Genomic DNA, 19,558 nt, shown 5'->3' with positions numbered 1-19,558 from the left:
TCACTGTGGCCCCTGAGTTTGTAGGTGCTGGAGGCAGGGCATTTTTGATAATAGTCCCAGGCCCCTGGAGTTCTTGCAAACCACAAAACCAGTTTCCATGAGATGTATATTTCAGACAAATAAGAACCCCATAATTACTCTTTGGTTTTATGCTTAAGGGTTTTTTTGGGGGGTGGGATGATTTTCCCCCTAGCTCCATTTGTATATTTTTGTAGGCTGTCATGCAGTACTGCCTGAAGCTGCCCCGACTGATACAGTTTTAACCATCATTCCAGAGCTGAATGTTGGAACAATGATTTCTCTGAACCAGTTCTCAGCCTAGTTGTCTGCACCTCTATCACATGCTAGACATTTGCACTTACTTTTGCGTAATCCTTCCACCACTGCCTCAGTATATTTCCTCCCTGCAGACGTTGAAATATTTTCTTTCTGGTCACTGGTCCAGTGCTTGGAATGGTATGCCGGTCCTCTGCGATGATAATGAGGCTTTGGACTTTAGAATCATATCAATCAGTCTGCCATCTTCTGTCCCTCTTCATTCACAAGATTTTAGTGGCCACTGAAAACAAAAGCTGGAGCTAAAATCTTGAATCTACATACTCTGAAATGTTGGAAATATGAGATATTCAATACAAAAGTCTTACCAGAATTAAAGTAGGAAGTAAAAGCAGGATGGTGCTCAGAATGAAGTGATTGTGTAAGGTCTGCTTTCTCAAGGTTAGGAATGTTTTGGCAGAGCAGTGTGAATGCTTTCAGACAAAACCAGTGGTTGTAAAGAATTATTTAGTATCAGTGAACAGAAGGGAAAATAATTCCAGCCCTGTATACTCTATATTGTGTGGATTTGTTTATAAGAGAGAGTGCAAAAGGGAGAAGACACTGCTGCTCTGAAGTTTTTGTCCCTCTTTTAAGAGCAAATAGTTGCTGTCCATATGTGTGCATGTTTGAAAGAGGGATGTGAAAGAGTACGTGTGAGCGAGTCTGTTGATGCACATGTACAAGAAGCTCAGCATTTGTGTGGCCTAGAGCATTCATTTCTAGTTCATGAGTTAGCTGACCTTAAAATTATCACCGGTCCCTCAGTCTAGCAGTGTTTTTTCCATTACTGGACCAATCCTGGATACATACTGTATGAACTAAATCTTGTACCAGTGTGATCTTTGTTCCTTGCACACTCTGTGCAGTGTGTGTGTGTGTGTGCGCGCGTGCGCACGTGGTGCATATGTTCAGATAAAAAAAGAATTAGATGTTTAAAATCATATAGTGTGCTGTCTCTAAAGTTTAGCAACATAGAGTTTAGCTCTCTCACCACACCTTGCTCTCATCCAGCATAAAGGATATTTACCAATAGTTTAAATATTACTTGTTATTTTAGACTAATTACAAGACAAAAAAGTAAGATGAAACAATGTTTTTCAAATATCTGACTTCCAGTACACAATCAGTGTTGGATTCTCATAAAGATGAAAAATGAATCCTTTTTATAGGTGCATATTTTAATTTAAACCTGAGCAATGCTAAATGATTTGGCTTTCCATTAATTTGAGGATAATATGAGGATATAGATTAATAGTGATTTGTAGAAATGCAGGAGCAGAAAAAAACAACAACCCAGCTGTTCCTTGTCAACCAGTAGAATAGTAAAAGCAAGACAACCTGACTAGTTGTTCTACATGACCAGAATATATGAATAATGAAACAGATGCCTTTTCAAATGAGTTTTGTGGCGCAGTGTTTACCAGTGGGCTAGTGTGAGGGTGCTCTGCCTGACTCATGATGTCTGTGCAGCAAAGAAATACATACAGTAGCTTCAACACAGGACTCAGGCACTGCTAAGTTTAGCAGCAAATCTTTTTTGAAGAGTTGAGAGGGGGGAAAAGAGACCAAGAAGTCTTTTTTAATTCCTTTAGGCCTTTCCATTGGGTAGTGTTTCTTACCAGGGTCACAGGGAAGTGACTAGTGAGGGGCTTGCCTTGATGGGGACATGCTAGGAAAGATGCTGTCTGCATCCTGTGGAGTGAGTTTAGCAGAGGACCTTATGCAAGGTGACATGGAAATTATGTTTGCATTTTTATTTCCTGAGTGTGGCTGGTTGTCATGAAACTCACCCTGACAGTTTCTTACCACCAGGCAGCAGATTCTTCCTGTTACCTCCTTGGTGTAGGACAGATGCTAGCCAGTTAGCTCTCCGTCTCTCCTGCTTCTGAGCTATCTCAAGCGACAGATGCCAGGGCCAGCTCGGTTTCCACTTGAGCATTTCTGTCATAGCCCTGCCTTGAGCCCAAATTCTGACCTTTACTATATGAAATAAAGTACTTATGAACAAGCAGAGGCTTGATCCAGAGCAGGCTTAGAGCAAATGTCAAGTCAGTCTTCTGCCTCCTTGTTCCACCTGCATTAGGAACCTAGCTTAGACCCTAGACTAGAGCGTTGAATGCCTTAGGCTTTATGGGTCTAAAGAGACATAACTTATTAACAAAGAGTTATTAAATTTTTATCAGTTTTACAACACAATGTAAATGTCTCTTATGAATCCACACTGTATTCATTATCATTTATAACGTTAATTAAGTCAAAGTTGCATTTAATTTAGTTCTAAATGTGCCTTTGGGAGGAAGCTTTTAGAAACAGCTGCAGGATTGAGAAGCACATCAGTGATGGGAAGTTCTTAGTTCCACTTTCAGGATAGGCCCCCAACTTGATTACCATTTTGTGTCTGAAACTAATTTGTTGTGATGTGATTGGACATGGTCTTAGGTTAATATTGGACCAAAATCAGTGGAAAACTATTCCATAAAACCTTATGCTGGTCACAGAGACACTTGATAGTGTGATCTTGCCCTCCTTTCAAATTGTCTCCAAATTCAATTGAACACATAATCTAGAATGACTGCATTCCTAATATATTATAATACTTTTTCACATGATGCAGCTGTCATTGGTTGAGTATTTTCCTACTCTTAGGGAAGATTTTAATAATTTATTTGCATAGATTCAGAATGTTTTCAATCAAATGTAAAGGAAAACACATCTCTTGGCCTTGAGTCTTCCAAATTGTGCTTGAAGTGCAATGTGTTATGATCAAAATCCAGTACAGAATGGAAGATGGTGCAGTATAACGAACTATGAGGGAAGCCATCTAAATCAGAGTAATAAACAAACATGCATGTATTTGCTAATGTATCTATTATTGATAATGCAAAATGCCTCTTTATATTGTACTGACTGTGTCAAACACATACCACCACTGGAATTAGAAGTATAGATCTCTGAAGAAAATAGCTCAAAAATCAGCTGTAGTTTTTAGTCCCTTTTTCAACTCTAATTGAAATACAGAACATCTTTCCTGTGAAAGAACTGCCACCAGAAATCTTAGAAAACCTTATAGCTTTTCTGAGCTTTGTCATGAAATTTCCTTTGTTTGTTCTTGTCCAAAAGATTTTGTTTGCATTAAATGTATCACCATTTGCATTGCAATGTGCATGGCATTATCTTTATTCTCTAAACTCCAGTGGTGATGTTTGTCGTCTGACATAGTTGGTACAATATGGAGAGGCATTTTGCATTACGGTAGCTATGCTGCTAGAGGAAACAATGGCAACCAGAAGCAAGTGTTATCTCCTGTTAATATACCATGAGATCATTGGTCTTGCACTGTTTTTAGCAAACCATTTACAGAACAGATTAGCATTTGTCATTTATTTCTTCTTTCAGTTCCTTTTATAATTAGCCTCTTCCTTGAATAGTATGTATTTGAGGAGATGACTTCCTCAAACTTTTGATAATGATTGTAGCTGTGACATGTGAATCACAACTTAGAAATCAAGTAAAATATCAGCCTAGCTGGTAAATCCTCATGGACTACTAAAACTAAGATTATTTTAGCAAAGAATAAATGCACTGCTACATCTGTAAGTAACATTCAAATTCACTCACACAAACCTATACATTATTGGTAAATTTATTTCTCCCCTAATTGTTTTTATTGACACTGGTATAATAGCATTGGAATCTATGTACTGTGTACACATTTACTTTAATATCTGCTAACAAAAAAACAGTGATTCCTTCTGTATTATAAAATCCAAAGATTGCCTCTTTGGTATCAAATGCTATCTTTGTTTGCTATCTTTGTCTGGCCCTGCACTTAATGTCTTCTCACTTTGACTGTAAAGAGAGAGCGAATCAACAAGTTTTCTGCTATTCGGGAAAAAATTCTCTCCCTGGGGACAGATACAAAGTTGATAAGCGCAATATAAGAATTTACATAGAATAGACTAGTCTAATCACATCTACTCTACAATACCCTTCCTGGCAATTCACCATTGCCCTGCACTTTGTGTGGCAAACCACTTACACTGCTTTGAACTGGTGTAAATGACCACAAAAGGTGGAGGGCAAAGGTGAATCAAGCCCAAGATCTAAAATGGATTTTCTTGGTCTTATATGATTCCATATTTCTTTATCTGCTATCACTGTGACATTTTATATGATGAAATATTGTTATTCTTATGACTAACTGGCACTGGCCCCTTCAGCATGTTTTTGATGTATTTATCAGTCCTGTGCATCCATGATTTACTGTCCCTGATCTAAAATACACCTGCAATCCTTAGTATCCCTTAGCTGGGCTAAACATAAATTTGCTGCTTTCCTTAAGAGGATATCATTTTAATTCTTGCATAAGATCTCCCCACTTCCCCCCCCTCCACACACACACGGTCTTTATTACAGTATCTTCTTTGGTACTCAATTCTTTTTACTCCGTGAGTGCTTCCAGTTATCACCACCCCATACTGCCCTCTTCTTCTCTCCCTGTATTTTGGCTTTCCTGTCCAGCAGAACCATCACTGAAGAGATGAAGCATACCAATTTGTAGCCCGGATAGCATGGCGATAAATTGTCGCCTTTGCTTTGGTTGCGGATCCCTGCCTGTGGTGTAGATAAACAGCATATTAAGTCATTCCACTCATTATAGTGGTATCACACCTTCAGATTTGTCTTGCTAGGGGGTACTATCATGACTTTTCCAGTTGTAATCCCAAGCACATTCTCTCCCAATGGGGTGAAGATTAAATATTCAGTCATTGGTTCTGGATTTCTAGTGTTTCCATCTCTAGGACCAGATCAAGATCTGAAACTTATTTTGATTGATGGCTTGATTCCTTTTGATACCGCAGTTCACTCACCCACAGTTGCACCAAGCACTCTCCTCCTCCCAAATAGGTCAGCAACTGGTTTTGAGTCAATACATCTCTAGTCTTAGGCACTTCTTGAGGAAATGCATAAGCAGAACCTTTAGGCTTATGCAGCCCGCTCCAAGGTCCCACATATCCCTCAGAGAATATTGATATCCTTAAGGTTCTTCCCACAAGGAATTATGAAGTCTATAAGTATATAAAATAGCTTTCACCTGTCTTCAGCACACGATTCTTTGATCTGCCCTCTTCCACCTCCTCTAACAGGAGCAAATAAATACTGCAGAGCTAGAACTCCAAGCAACATGCTCTTGGAAGATGACTTTCTTGACAGCTGACAGTGTCCCTTGAGAGCTGGATTTCTGGATGCTTTCGGAATCTCACTCTCAAAACATCTGGCAGCAACACTCTAAACCTATTGGCATCCTGTGCCATTTGCACTTGCTATAGATTACTTTTAGGGAGGAACCCTACCCACAAATCTCATTAAAGCTAGCATAGTTCCTTTCTTTGTGTTGGAAACAGCTGCTTCTTCCTGTTGACCTCCTGATCCCACTGAAATAAGTAGCAAAATTCCCATTCACTTCAGCGGGAGCAAGATCAGGACCTATGTAGTGGCCAAAGATCTTATAGGGTTTCCTAATAGACTTCTCTTGTGTTGGTTTGGTCAGTCGTCTTTTTCCCATCTCGTGCTGCCTGCTCTGCAAATGAGCGTTTCTAAGTTTGAATACTCAGATACCTAACTCTCAGTGCTTACAGACCATATGGGCCTTTTCTAGCAGCAGTAATACTGAGAACTGAAGTGTTCTCTTAGGATCTGTCTAGACAGCCTGAGCTGCTAATTCAGTTCCATGGCAATCCTGTGCCCTGCCACAATTCCACACACACACACACACACCGCCCCTTTCCTCTCCCACTCTTTCAATGCCTTGTTTTCAGCTTGGCCATATTACCACCTTGTCTCCTTCAATTCCTGATGCTCTTGGCCAAACTTTCACCCCAACTTGATTAATAAAACCAAACTCTGTTCCATGTAACACAGATTTTTAATGAACTTTCCTTCCTGAATCTGCTCCTTTTGAAGAGACATGACTTGGCCAGATAGTCCCACTCGTGCCCATGGCCAGTCGAATAAGCAGGTTTGAGTTCCTTGCATAACTGCAATAACAAAAGAAAAAATAATAATCCATTCTAATACTGTACTTTGGCAGTGGTTTCAGTATTATATTGTTTTTTGCTGTTTGCCATATAGAGATGTAATCTCCATATTATAAAATTATGGTTAGCTTCCCATTAGATATATGTGAAATGACATCCATTTCCTTCATGTAACAACACTAAGTAGTCTGGTCCTACCCTCTGTAGGTACTTGAGTGTTATCAGTGTAATATTTTTGTTAGAGATCTAATCAGTGGGAATGTATAACAGTAATTTGTTATTTCACAGAGGCATCTTGATTCTGCTTTGTTTTTGTAAGAAAAATATGATCCCTGCTACACACATCCATCCTTTAGAGTACTTTTTCTGTTAGAGATCAAATCACCATTGTAAGTAACGTTGTCATTAGTTATCACCACTAGATTTCTTAGCTTACACTTTATTTTCCACTCTTAAGAAATTGTAAGCCTTTGCTCCCCCGCAACAATCAATTGTAGCCAAACTACTGTCTGCTTTGGCAGATGTTTTAGCATTAATTCGTTGTGCAGTTGCTTTTGCAGCTATAATCGGAGTTAGCTATCACATATCCATTTCTTATTATTATTGTGTTACTTTGCCTCCTCTCTTTTGCCATCGTTTACCTAAAAATGACATGCAGAACTTCTCTAATACTCCATAGCAGTGAATTATGTTCCAGCTCTACTTCGTGATTGCCATTTTTTTACTATGATTTTATAGATTTAATCTTAGTTATGTGTATCTTGGGTGTTCATTATATTAGTAAATTTACTAAACGACGCTTCTATTTTAGGTGTGTTTGTTTAGAAGACAACATAACTTCATAATACTGAAGTCTGTAAAATATATCACTGGAATCACTAATAAAGAGAGTGCGCTTTCTTAGCGGTATATTTTACTGATTTCTTCATGTTGTGAACTGTATTTAACTTTATTTCTGTAACCGATCAAGTCAACATATATAATAAGCTATTGATGCAACTTAATCATTCCTTTGATTTATTTGGATGTTTACTTAATGACTTATGGTGTTTTACGTATTAGAATTGGTCTGTCAACAATTAACATTCACTGCTTATGAAAGTCATACTTCAGGTAATGGAGTGTTATTAAACTGCAACCAATGTGCTAGAAATCTGTCTTCTGATAATAACATTTCTATGTATAACAGCAACTGGGAAATACTGCTATATATTTATGCATAGATCCTAGGATAGCTGGGGAGTAAAACCACTGAGGGGCTTGAAACTCAGTACAGCCAGCAGATGGGGCTGCTAGCTTACAAATAAAATAGCAACTGAGAAGGACCGAAGATCCTGTAAGTTTTTAAAAAAAATAGTTTAAGAAATACATTTTGTTTAGAGAAAAACAATTTCTAATATTTCAGATGCTACTTGGCAATTGTATAAAAGTACATGCAAGTTGAATATATGTTCAATATATGTATATGTACATAAAACAACAAGCCTATATGTATTATATAAACATGTACAGAAGCTTACACTTGGCTAATATATGTTTATGAAAAACACATATTATCCACACATGATTAAGAAAAAAATTATTAAGTCCTACATCCCAAAAGTGTTGCAGCTCAGCCTGAGCGCGCCCTGGAGTCAAAGAGTTTGATCTTGCCCTATTCCACGTAAAGGGAGTTTTTCCATTGACTTGAATGAGAACAGGATCCTAGTGAGAAAGCCAGAGTGAAGTGTCAAGAAGCTTTCCTTATCCCTTGTTGCTGATGTGAACCATAGCATGGGAGTCTCTGTGAGATATAGTCATTTATCTGCCCTTCAATATGGCAACAAGGAGCTGCAGAAGGGGAAGGAAAAATTTGGGGTGGGAAACATGTTACTACAAAGGCAAAATCAGAGACTCTAGGGCACTGGGAAACTTTGGGGCAAGAACCGAGGCAGAGTTCTCTAAATAGAGATGTTTGAAAACAGACATGAAAATTTCCCTATATCTCAGGGCTTTGTCTAAAGTGCCTAAGGAAGGTAGGAGCACAAACCCATAAATCCCTTAAGTTCTCTTGAAACTCCCCATATTGAACGGTCTTGTACTGACAAGAGAATGGTAAGATGGTTTAATAGGACATATCCATTAAATTTGTTAAAGAAAACCCCCTCAGCACAAACAAGTTAAAGCGTCCTTTAAATGAGACTGAAATAATCAGAGTAAATAAAAGGTTATTTCCTCAGTTTATAAATTCCAGAAGATATTGATTGGAATTTTACTGGAAATGTATATTTTAAAAAATAGATAAAAATTGACACTTGGCACCGGAAAACAAAGTAATGACTCTAATTAGGTTTCTCTAGGGTGAAATCTACACTTCCCTTTGCTCTTAGGAAGGAAACAATTTCATCCAGTGTCTAGATTAGATTTATAGGGCTCTGCTATGAAGAAGTAAGCATGTGAATATTGCAGAATCCCTTTCCTATGCACTACATAACCTTCTTTCCTGTCAAATGTGCTATACACAATAAACACAAGATTTCTCAATCTAGAGGAGTAAAGCAATCACCAAGGGCCCTGTTCTCATTTTTAGTTTAGTACTCGGCATACAAGTATATTCTATTTTTCCCACTGAACTTTAATGTAGCTACACCACAGGCATTGATTTGGGTGTGGTTTAAGACACTCATTTTAAATATAGGCTACTCTTTGTTTGGTTTTTGACCATGTAGGAACTGCACTGGTCTTAACAATGATTGATCACTCTGCAGTGTATTCAGCCACACAGGGGCAACCTCCATTAATGTGTAGTTCACAAAAACAACAGGACAGATCCCTAGTACAGTTTGACAGAATGACATAATTGTAGTCTATTCTTGCTAATGCTGCTACTTTTTCCTCCATGTCCTCTGTAACTGGTGTCAAAACCCTCTCTTAGGCAGTAGGTCAAAGGGTGCTATGCTTTGGCTTGTAACATATTAAGACAAGGACAATCTGTGCCAATGCACTAAACCCAGAACTATGGGTGTGGAAAAGCTTAACACTACAGTTTTCCCTATGATACTACTCTTAAGAAGGGACCCAAAAAAGACATGGCTTTTGGCTTAATATGTTTCACCTTAAAGGAACTGTTGGAGGACCACTCAAAAAGGAATGGCAATTTCCTTTATCGATACTGTATGTTTAAGAAGAAAAGCACAGAAGTAAAAAATCATATTTATATTGTTTTATATTAAGAAGAAACCTCAGTGTATCCAGTACATCAAAGAAAGTGACCAATATCAACTTATCCTTATCACACATTCTTTTCATGTGCATTTCATCTCAAGGTACTTCACAAAGAGGGGTATTAATATGACTATCTTATATATAGGGAAATTGAGATACAGATAAATTATTGGACCACTTACTTCCATGGGTGATGTGAGTGCTCAGCACAACTGAACATCAGAGCATATGGGACTTGATCAAGTTCTCATAATAAATCAGTGGTATAGCTGCAACTAAAATCCCAGATCTCTCAACTCCCGGTCACCAACTTGTAACCATTAAACCATCAAGCATCCCTTATCAAAAGCATCCCTTACCATGATGCTGTCAATGTCAGGCTTTGAGCGATCCACTTGCAGATTTCTCTCTGTCACTTTTGCTCCTTCCTATCATTTAAGGTACCAGGATAACATGACCCTATATAACACCAGTGTGTAAAATCTACTTGAGAGGATACTTACTCCCAATGTATCTGATTGGATAATTTGTGTTTCAGCATTATCTAGCTGCAGTGCCTTCTGTACTTCTCTTCATTTTATTAGTCCTCTCAAAAGAGGTGGACCTGGAACAGAATGCCTGTAGGTGTTGAGGGAGTTCTGTTCTAATCCCTAGAACTTTGGCCCTTGTCTAATCATTCTTCTTTCCCCATCCCTATCTTAAAAGTCTTGGAATAAAAGCTCCTTTTTCAGACCCCAGTGATATTTCACATACCCACGGTGTGTGGAGAAGTCACGTGGACTGTTAAATGGAGAGAGGAAAATATCCTCTGGGTTTTTTTAACTTTTCATTCAACAGTTTGCCAATAACAGTTCAATGGCTTGAATAAATAGTTACAGAGTTAATAGTAAAATGAGAAGGCAATGTGGAATGGGGTATCTGAAAAATGGAGCTAAATGAATGGGAGAGGACTAAAATCTGAACCAAAAATAATACGTACAAGGTTCAGGAGAACCATAAATAAACCTGACTATAAATTAAGATTTGATTATGGATTTCACAAATTAGCTCTTAGTTTTTACTGTGTGCCTGTGTCGGGGGAAAGGGAGGATGGTTACTGCATACAGCAGTGCCATGTTGTACATCACTATGTCAGAACATACCATTTGCTGTACCGGGCCCATCAAGTCTGGCGTCCTTCCTCTGGCATTGTCCTATAGCCGAAGTCTGTATAGGCACCCAAGCAGTTGTGCAATGCTGTGCATGTATGTAAAGCTTTCTTCCTGTCCTGTTTCATCAGCTCGCTCCCTGAAGCATGAAATATGAACAGCTTAATGCTCCAGATCTAAAGCCTACTAAGTTCAATAAAAATATTTTCTGTGATTTCCATGGGCTTTAATATGAACAGCCTTAACCTAATTCCTCACTTTGCTTTGCTGACATTATGGTAATAGAGAGTAGGAGTGATAACAACAGGTATCTGTGGGAAAGCATTGATAACATGCTGCCCTTGGATTAAACTGGAAAAGCAAGGAAAAATCAAAGCTCTACAGTTCCCTCAGAGGGTTACTGTATCCCTAAAGAAATATCTTAAAGGCTTCATGCAGTGTAAAATCTCAGCCTGGCCTTCTTTTTATCAAAAGACTAAGGTTAAACCAAGTGTCTTTACAGCATATCCTTCATTGTGCCAAAGTATGTACCTGCCTTACCCTAAAAGCCCATATATTTTAACTTTATCTTGGTTTAATAGAAGATCAGAGCAGCCATCTATAATACATAACAGGATTCTACCTACCAGCATTTCACACGTTGTGTTAACTGCTTATATAGAGCATTCAAGTAAAAAAAAAAAAAAAAAAAATCTAGCGCTCATACAATCACTTTCGTGCTGTGAGAATTAGAAGAGGGAAGACCACTGTAGTGTTAATACAAAATTTAAACAGCAGATGCCTGCTTAAAAAAAAAGTTGGAGTGATTCATTTGAAGGTCAATCAATTTTATATGCTTTTAGTCAAAAGATTAAAGCCTCCAAAAAAAACTAACCCCAAGTGACTGGCTCCTTGGGTCTTGTTGTTTCATAGAGAATACCTTATGAAAAGGTTCAAAGTGCATTCAGTATTTCCAGCCATTTGTAAAACATATAGAACCCTTACATGCCTGACATTCTTGGATCTTTATGTTTTCTTATCTTCTTGCACATGGCACAAACTGAAACTGATTGCCAGTAAGCCTCACCTGCTTTTATATTGGCAGCACTGTCCAATATGCCTGATATCTGTTTCCCTTTACACAAACAAAAAAAATTAAATGCATCTCCATGAATTTTGAAGACGTAGGCAACAAGGCTGCAATCCTTTCCTTTCATGCAGAATTACCATTTGAGACACCAAACAAATACTGCTCTGCAGTTTTCTGAAATTAATATTCTTGTATCTAGTCAGGCACCATTGCCTTGTAGTCTCTAGTCAATGATTTCATTGCATATGCTACTGAAAAAAAATCAAGCCATAATTATAAATTCATAAAATAAATAATTCATTGGTATAAAATGATTTTTAAAGGGATTTAATAAGATTTATTTTCCAGACAAATAACACAAATGTTCTGATTAAACCATGTTTCAGTGTATGTTAAACTCCAACCCAAACTGATTGGGTACGTTTTCTTTTTTGAAACTACCTTTGATAAGAAATACATTACAAACTCATCAGTTTAGCTTCCTGTTAACAAAGAGACAGCAGCCGTCTGGATTATTCTAGATCCGCAGTGAAACTGCCACACTATGTACGCTCAAACTAAAGCTGTGCAAGTTTGACAAGGGGCAGATGAATCCAGGAGTTATTGTGCAGGGGTTTAAGTCTATGCGGCAGCTGACGGTTGAAATAATCATCTATACATTGCTCTGAGCTAGCTGGGGAAAGGTTGAAGCTGTATATTTTCAACATATCTAGTCTAATGGTTAATCTGTTGTCTTGTACAGGGGGTGCTGGGTGGAATCACAGCAATAGCTGACAGTTTGGAGGAATTGCAGTGGGTATCTTCGGTTGCCTGATTCACAAAGTGGTAGGTAGAAAAATAAACAGGCTTGCAATTGAAAGAGGAAAGTCATGTTCACTGTCACTCAGACCAAAAGAATTTTGGTACCCAGAAGCTCAATCAACATATTGATTATTCGCATTCAGCAATAGGGAGCTCCATGTTGTTGTATTCCACAACCCCAGGAGTTTGAGGTACATAAAGCATGTTCATAAAGCATGCCAGATTACAGAATAACAGTGATTGCTGTGTTTGGTGATAAATGGAGAACTTGCTTAAGAGAAAAGGAAAGTTGAAAGGGGGAAATCAACTAGTTATTCAAACCAGGGATTGGTAGACTGCTAAAAACTCCTTGTACTTCAAGTGCTGATGTGGTTTATCTGTATAGTGATGTAGTATCACCCTTTACAGAGATTAAGAGGATGTAGTATGGGTTAGAATGAAACCAAAAATGAGGTATCTGCAAGGTATCTGACAGCTGGCTGTGAGGGAAAATGCTATGTTAGATTCTGATGAAGCGATGGTATTGAAAGCCTAACAATTCCAATTGATCATTTTATTTTATTTTATTTTTGGTATTGTTTTGGTTTGTCGTCGTCGTCTTCTTTTAAACACATCTTTATCGCCCCTGCCAGGCAAATCACACTGAAGCCAGATCCAGCCATTTCTTTGAAAGAACTGTACTGGTAGTCTGCCTTGTTACATTTAAATTAAAGCTGAGAATAAAACAGGGAGTGCCATGGGCATGGAATTAAGCACATGGGCTGTTTTTAAAAATGTTCAGTATTTGCTGGTTATTGTTCAAATTAATTTGATTATAACAAATATAATGTATAGAAATAGAACAAATACATCTGCAGATATGATTTGATAATATAGTCTTTAGGCAAAACCTTGTATTTTCTTCCCAGGGTGCAGCTTGGCTGAGACCTTTTGTGAGGCTGCATGTTACTATCTTGAAAATAAACCTGTGTATAAATCAGTTGATACTTTGACATTTGATAGGCATTATTACCACTTAAGATAATGCTAGTAGGATTTCTGGTCAAGAGACGTACAGTGGTTGCCATAAATAGACATTTGCCTACAGTTACCACACAGATGTATTAGAGATGCTAGCTTCTTATGCTTAGATTAGGAAATATCACACTGTCTAATCCTGAGTGTGGTAAAGGTTGACTGACTTGTGATGACCACTCTGTATATCCCGGGTTTATCTACCCATTTTCTCTCATCCCCTGCCCGTCTGTCTGCAATCCTCAAAAATCCATTGATCTTCTCTACAAAAGACTGATTTATGGATCCATGGCAAAGGCCCTGTGTTTTTATAATTAGCAATGGTAACAGACACTACAGATGCGGTGGTCATCATCAGAGATGGAGCATTTGACTTTTAGCACTAAAATCACAGGCCTCTACTATTTGAGCTAATTTGGCTGTAAGTGAAAGGGGGTTGTTCTTTAATTCAAATGGTAGAGTCATTGGGGCTAACCACAAAATAAAGACTGATCACATATACACTACACTGGATGATGTTAGCTTGAAAATTATGCAGTATTTCAGAGAAGAAAAGGCCCTAATGCAAGTAGGTTGGGTGCCAAGCCTGCTGAAGCATAGAAGGTCTGTAATGACATACTTAGCTCTATATAATTAATAGTGATATTTTCCCCATATGTGTGTCACATCAAAATCAGTATTACGTCCATGCAATAGGTCAAAAACCCTAGCCAGATAAAAAGTGAATTATGTAAATAAGAGATTTCAGCTTTTATTGTACAGCAGGGCACATTTTAAAACATATGTGCTTAATTCATGCACATAGAAGTATTTTTATGCACATACAGAGGTACTTGAATGTGCAAATATGGAATTGCACATGTAAAATTTAATTATGTGTGCAGCAGTAGTTAGCCATGAGGCTCAAATATATACTTTGTTCACAACATTGCTTCTTTAGGTCTGTTCATGTATTTCAATATGTAAGTTAGGTGCCCTGTTTTTTGAAAATTTGGCCCCACAGGATTGTACATTTTGCCATGCTATCTAGACTAAAAATACCAAATCTGAATATCTCCCAGATGGACTTCTAGTCTGGTAATTTCTGTGTTTCTAGACGAATTAAATTAAAAATGGGAACTCTTTCACTTCTCCCCGGTTACTAAGTTTGTAATATTTATTTTGATGGTATAGTGGATAACCAGGGTATACGAGGTAGAGCTAGAAGTCATAAAGTGAATTTGAGCCAAGGAAAATCTAGGCTGAATATCAGAAGATAAATCCCTAATGATAAGATCTATATGGGCATTTATGCTACCCAGTAACATGGTATCTGAGCACCCAAGGCCTACTATGCCCTGGAATTGTCTCCCAAAAAAACCTGGGCTGGTCCTCACATGAGTTGATTGGAACGGTTTGAGAAGCATATTGGTAGATTTTTCCCTCTCTCCTTTTTACTTCAAGTATTTTGATGCAAAATGGTAGTTTTTTATGGATTATTTTCACCATTATTGACTGTGAACAAAAATTGAAATGAGATAGTTGTATTTCAGAAAGTGTTCAAATAAGCACATGGCTCATTGGACCTGTGTAGAGAAGTAGGCTATGTGGATATTTTTTATTATTTGAAAATTTGTCACTGGATAAATTCCAGAAGTAGAAGCATAAGGTTTGAGAAATAGCAACAATCTGTCCAATGCAAGGCTGATGATTCCCTGAGAATTTATTCATTCAGTGTGGTACACAACGTTTTGTGTGTGATTTTAGTTAATCGAGGTCACAAATTGCCTTCCAGTAATTTAGGATCCCTTTGAAATCTTATCTATTAGTACTTGACCATATTTTATTAGTAGTAGCAAACTGTAGAAAAATACTGCAAGTTAGGTTCTGATCCAGCTTTCATTGATATAAATATTTTCATCCACATCAAAGGGAGTTGGATCAAGCCGTTAATGTAGAGACCCTTCTCGGACTAATAGGTACTTCATTCAATTCACTGTGGTTGAATCTTGATGATCAGTGCATACTCAGTCTGTCATAGGTCATGTATGATAAGCTTTTTGGAATCAAGACAGAGTCCTTATTTCTTGGAAACAATTGGCAGGTATCTGAGTGCCGCATATGTATCCCATTTCCAGCTGACGGTAAACTGAGCAAAGAGGTCAAAAACATGTTGACCTCTGAAACTGCCTTTGAGTTACTGCTGCTTCACTTTTACTAGAGAATTTTGTAAACCAGTAGAAACAGGTGGAAATAGTGCTGCAAGATGAGTCTATATATTCCTCCCTCCAGACCTTCGTCACCTATGACAATGTAATAATGCAACATAGACCTTTACCAGCTCAAGGGTTTACTCACCTACTTTTCTATGATGTATGCAGTATTCTCGTAGCTGTGTTGGTCCCAGGATATTAGAGAGACAAAGTGGGTGGGATCATATCTCTTATTGGACCAACTTTTGTTGGTGAGAGAGAGACGCTTTTGAGCTTACACAGAGCTCTTCTTCAGGAAGCTCTGTGCAAGCTTGAAAGCTTGTCTCTCTCCAACAGAAGCTGGTCCAATATAAGATATGACCCCACCCCCACCTTGTCTCTCTGCTTTTACATCAGATTAAAACCAGCAATAGGAGATCATAGCTGCATAATTTTATTGCAAGGCTGACACATGTTTTACCCTGTCTTCTGCAGAAGGTTATATTCATTAAAGGTTTTATTTAATGTGTTGTTTTTGTTAAGTTTACCTTCCGCTCCTTAGAAAAGGAAAGATTAAGGCTGACAATTTCAAACTGAAACCACATTCAGGCACTTAAATTGGTAGGTCTTATTTTTGGAGGTGCTGTGCATTGACCTTGGTGAAATTTGCCAGTACTGAGCTCCTCTGAAAATCAGGCCACTTTTATTTAGGTGCTTAAATATAGATTTAAGTCCATAACTGTAGGCACACAAGTTTGAAACTTTTGACCTTGCCTCTTTTCTGATTCCTTCTTTACTTTAATAGCAACAGAGTACTGTATCTTCCCTGACATTTTCAGCAGGTTCAAGGGAATAAACATCATAGACAAGCTAACAAATCTTGAGATCATTATCAACTTTTGGGAAATAGGCTTGGCTTCAAACACACTTACTTTAGGATTATTGCTTAAAGATGATGATAATATGGAATAATCCTTTTATAAGGGTTGATTATATATATAGAAATATATATAGAGAGAGACATTTCTTGAAAATGTGAATAAGGCTGCAGATATAAACCTATACTTCAGCTACGGAAACTGATAGTTTAAGCTTTAAAGCTATAATTCCACATAATATTAAAATTGATTTATCCTGTGGTTTGAAACCTTTTTTTAATACACAAAACATTAATTTACATTTTTTCTTATTATTTAGAAGTAAAGAATGAAGCTAGATCAAGTTATCCAAAATGTTCATTTCAGTTCAAGAATGCAACTACTAATGCACTCGTTGGTGCCAAGCCCACTGAAGGAATCCCGGAACCTGTTCCACTTGTTAATAACCGTAAAGGGAGCCTCTTTCTACCCAACAATCCCTCGCTGCTGCACCTTAACTTGTTGAGCTCTGTTGAGCATGGAAAATCTACCTACTGTAGATTGCAAAGGGCACTCAGTTTGCCTGTAAAATACTGCTATCACCCTCAAAATCCTGGGTTGAACCAAGATCTCCGTAGGTAGCCCCTTAGTTGGATGCATAAGGCAGTACAGATTGGTTTGTGCATGGTTTTACAGTTTGAGTGTTTTCAATGTGAAAATGACATTACTAATGCTCTGTTAAGTGCTTACAGATGTGGGTTTCTTGAGATGTGGTGATTAATAACTTAAACAAGATAGTAACTAATGTTTCTGGGTGGTTGATGTTTTATCTTTCTTATGTTTTATTTGCTTTCAAACACTTACATTCTAGACAATGAGTTTACTAGGTGTTCCATTTCATGAAGTATTTGGTAGCTGAAAGGTTGTTAGATAATCCAGCTCATTTTGGGGATCCACAAAAGGGAAGCACCCGTAAACTATGTTGTTAGTGACCTTGCAGAGGCAATGAAAGAGACTGATGTATTTAAAAAAATAGTAACAAAATAATAAAAGAAAAGTTATGAACTTGTCCAATGTTTCTGGAAGACATTTCCTTTATTTGGCTTAAAAACTAAATGAGGATAAAAGTCAAGTAATATGTTGTTACAGATGTTCGGCTCTGCATTAAGGCTGTTAAAATTACCAGCACATCTTAAATCAATTCACGGAACATTGTCTGGAGGTTATGTCATTGAAATAATGAATCCTTTTTACTCAAGAATAAGAAAACATGTTAGAACATCAGTGTAACTTCAAATTAAACTCCAGCATAAACCAGAATATCTGAAGCCTCATTAGACTTGCCTGACATTTTTCTAGCACTGAGTCTTCCCGAACTGTAAAACTGTTAGATTCTGTGCCTATTAGACAAGCGAGCACTGGGTTGTTACAACAGTACATTAAGTGTTATACTTAGGGATGTGCAAAAACAAGTTTTTGAATTTTATGAGAACTCAAAGGCTGGATTGAGTTCACATTCTATAAAATTCTGTGTTGAATTCCTGAACTTGTCTATACTTTCATGAAAGCTGGTAAAGAAGGTCTGCGTTAATATAGTATGACTATATTGTAATACAACTCCCACAGCATTAAATAAATTGAAAATATTAAAAATAGGGCCACATTCTCATTAGCAGAAGCAGTAGGTCAAATGTATAGCATTAGCGTTCAGTTGTTATATATCACAGCCTGTTACTCAAATACAGTTGTCTTTCATGAAAGCGAGTAAATTTAAGATTCCCTTTTATTTTAATTTTTATTCCTCTCATGCAGAAACAGGAACCATGAAATGAAAATGATATTTTATAGCTTAACTAAAAGTTTTGCTAGATCTACTTTCTTTAAATATACAGGAAATTAATAGAATATATTAAAGCTAATAATTAAATATGGCTTATATCCTACTTGTGACTAAGAATCCACCTGTGAGTTAGCATTGCAACACTTTTGGGAACCAAGCCATAGGTAATGGTCTCCATTACACACCATTTGTATAGTTTCAGACAATTCTCCCCTCCCTCTCACCCCCCCCCCCCCACAGTGCCACAGTGAAAATAAATGGCTCCCTTGCTTGAGCAAGGCATGGCTTTAGTACAGAAATGAGGTGTCTCCGAGGGCTTTGCTAATAGGTATTAACTTGTGAGCCATGTAACCCTAGAACATTGCAGGTGAACACAGACAGTAATACGGCATAAAGATGATGGGCATTTAATGAAGAAAAGAGCTTGTTTATTGTAGGTACAACACTAAAAGAAACTGTATACTTTGTCAGGAAATCCAGCTGTGGACATCGTCATTCTGGAAGGTAATAATAATAATAAGGCCTAGTTTTACAATTGGCCAGTATGATAGTAACATCTGGTAAGGCTGGAGAAAGCAAATGCTAGACCATGTAGGATGAAAGATCCTCATTGGACTTACCTTTTACATTTGAAACAGCAAGCATAACTCATTTTAACCACCCGAAGGCTTGGGAAAATACTTTTTTATAGCATTTTGCACTGTTAATAGAAATATTTCTGTATATAATATCATTACAGCTAGTCTATATCAAAATAAGACTTTACAAATGCTCCTACTGGGTACAGAGCTTCCTTATACTAGTGAAAAAGGTATAAAAATGCACTCCACTTGTACTATGTTACTGAATTTCTTATAAACGTTTTCTAGCCCCATGGGGGCACATTAATTTAGATGAACTTTGAGCTTTTATTTACTGGCAGAGAGAAACATATTATTTGTAGGTGATTTCTGCAAGCAACATTGTGCATGGTTATTTCCTTTAATCTCTTAAGTGGTGAGTCCATATGATTTGGACTGACTGTTTATATCAAATAAAGAACAAGGGAGTCCTGTGTATGCATTAAAAGCAAATTATTGCCTGTGTGGAATAGCATGT

General features: G+C 37.5%; 1 protein-coding gene and 1 long non-coding RNA gene across 36 annotated transcripts in view; one reads left to right on the top strand and one right to left on the bottom strand.

Moving 5' to 3' along the window:
• LOC112059881 (uncharacterized) overlaps positions 1 to 2,027 on the bottom strand; it is a 37,637-nt gene extending 35,610 nt beyond the window's left edge. The window contains exon 1 of the long non-coding RNA XR_002889137.3: positions 363 to 2,027. This is a non-coding gene — a long non-coding RNA (uncharacterized LOC112059881). The remainder of the gene's footprint in view (positions 1 to 362) is intronic.
• The window catches only part of KCNMA1 (potassium calcium-activated channel subfamily M alpha 1), an 873,581-nt gene that overhangs the window by 750,550 nt on the left and 103,473 nt on the right, over positions 1 to 19,558 (top strand). The window lies entirely within an intron of this gene.

Source organism: Chrysemys picta, chromosome 7 (genome assembly GCF_011386835.1).
Source record: "Chrysemys picta bellii isolate R12L10 chromosome 7, ASM1138683v2, whole genome shotgun sequence".
Classification (NCBI taxonomy): Eukaryota; Metazoa; Chordata; order Testudines; family Emydidae; genus Chrysemys; species Chrysemys picta.
This window is presented reverse-complemented; position numbering and strand designations above follow the sequence as displayed.